The sequence below is a fragment of the Oratosquilla oratoria genome, chromosome 39, assembly GCF_046742065.1.
Source record: "Oratosquilla oratoria isolate Oo_2021 chromosome 39, ASM4674206v1, whole genome shotgun sequence".
Lineage (NCBI taxonomy): Eukaryota > Metazoa > Arthropoda > Malacostraca > Stomatopoda > Squillidae > Oratosquilla > Oratosquilla oratoria.
In genome coordinates, this window is record NC_134815.1 from 29,258,227 (window position 1) to 29,260,726 (window position 2,500).

The window sequence follows — 2,500 nt, forward strand, 5'->3', positions numbered from 1 at the left end:
CGTTCTTCTTTTCTTTTTTTCTTTCTCTCATTCTTCTTTTCTTTCTTTTTTTCATTTTTTATCTTTTCATTTTTTCTTGCCATTCTTTCCTTATATCTTACTTTCTTCCTTTCTTTCTTTCTTTCTTTCTTTCTCTCTTTCTCTTGTTCTTTTTTCTTCTCTTTTTGGCTTGGGAATTTTCCTTCTCTTTCACCCATTCCCGTTTCTCTGCCGCTACTAAATTCACAGTTTTGTTTCTTCCTATACGCCCTCTTTCCTATTTTATTTTACGAGTTCGCTTCTTTTTCTCCCCCCCTACCTCCTCTTCTACCTCCTCCCTCTACCTCCCCCTATACCCCCTCTACCTCCGCTTTCTACCTCTCCCTCTACTTCCTCCTCTACGTCCGCTTTCTACCTCCTCCTCTACCTCCCCCTCTACCTCCGCCTTCTACCTCCCCCTCTACCTCCGCCTTCTACCTCCCCCTCTACCCCCTCTACCCCATCTATCTCCGCTTTCTACCTACCCCTCTACTTCCTCCTTTACCTCCCCCCTACCCCCCTCTACCTCCGCTTTCTACCTCCCCCTCTACCTCCTCCTCTACCTCCCCCTTTACCTCCACCTTCTATCTCCCCCTCTACTTCCCCCTCTACCTCCCCCTCTACCTCCCCCTCTACCTCCCCCTCTACCTCCGCCTTCTACCTCCCCCTCTACATCCCACTCTACCTTCCCCCTCTACTCCCCCTCTACCTCCCTCTCTATCTCCCCCTCTTCCTTTCCCTCTACCTTCCCCCTACCTCCCCCCTCTACCTTCTCGCCTCTATTACCCCCTCTACCTCCCCCTCTACCTTTCTCCTACCTCCACCTCTACCTTCCCCCCTCTACTTCCCCTTCTACCTCCACCTCTACCTCCCCCTCTACCCCCCTTGTACCTCCCCCTCTACCTCCCCTCTACCTCCGCTCTCTACCTCCCCCTATACCTCTCCCTCTACCTTCCCCTTTACCTCCCCCTCTACCTTCCCCCTCTACTTCCCCCCACTACCTCCCTCTCTAAATACCCCTCTACCTCCCCTTCTATCTCACCCTCTTCCTCCTCTTCTACCTCCCTCACTACCTCCCCTCTCTACCTCCACCTCTACCTTCCCTCCTCTACTTCCCCCTCTACCTCCCCCTCAACCTTTCTCCTTTGCCTCCCCTCCCCCCACACATCCTTGTCTTCTTCCTCCTTTTCTATCTCCACTCACTTCTATTTGTCTATCTGTCTCTTCTATTGCCCTTCCTTCATGTCAATCCACTTCTGCTCCTCATCCACATCCTCATCCACATTCTCATCCACATCCTCATCATCATTCTTGTCCTCATCATAATAATCGTTTTCATCCTCATTTTCCTACTCCCTCTCCTCCTTTTCCTCTTTTCCTCTTTACTTTCCTTTTCTTATTCCACTCCTCCTTGTCTTCCTATTCCAATTTCTCGTACCTCCTCTCTTCCTCCCCCTTCTTCCTCTTCCTCCTCTTCCTCTTCAGTTTCCTCGTCTTCTTTGGTCCCATCTGCTCTCTCGTACATCGTCCTTAACCACCACCACCACCACTACCACCACCACTACCACCACCACTACCACCACCACCACTACCACCACCACTACCACCACCACTACCACTACCACCACCACTACCACCACCACCACCACTTCTTCCAGCCTCATCCACTCCTTCTTCAAAAACTCCTCTTTGTTCTCTCCTGTTATTTCCTCTTTGCCCTCTGCACTCTTTGTTTTCCCTTTCCGTTTCTTTTTTCCCTCTCCCGGCAGCGACGCCAAGTGACGCCCACACACCCACGCACGCCCACGCGCGCGCACTTCACACCCATAACGGAAACGTATGTGACCCCCACCCCCCGCCCACGCCTTCCTTCGCACGCCCTAGTCCAGAAGGTTCCCGCCAAAAGCAAACACAAGATTTGCCTTTTTCAGTGATATTTTTGTTTGGCAAATGACATTTGCTTAGAAAGAAAAATCTTATAAACAATGTTTTCAGGCTCAGAAGCTTAATTTGCTATGAACTTTTCATTTAACTTATACTGAATTACAAACAGAAAAATGATAAAGCTCATGATACAGCCAATTTGCAGGCATGAACTAATAATGCTTTGTTGTTTATCTAAATGAATATTGAAGTCTCAATCTGTAGTATATGCAATCGATTAAATGAGAAGTCTATTACCTCTATCTGCTTCTAGTTTAGACCTACGAACGTAAAGCATGAAGTGATTGTTATTCGCTTGTTTAGCATTTAGCTTAAAAGCATCAACAAGTCTGAAGCTATCAAACCCTTTCAAAACCTCGCTGACTTGTGTCAAACTCCCCATGACTCTCCCGTGTTTTTAAGGAAAAGATGGTTAAAATGTTTTTAGCTGTGTTCCCTTTGACTTGTTTCTTACATATTGCATGAGGCACAAATCATACGTAAACCGCTTATTAGCTTAAAAGCATCAGCAAGTCTGAAGCTATCAAACCATTTCAAA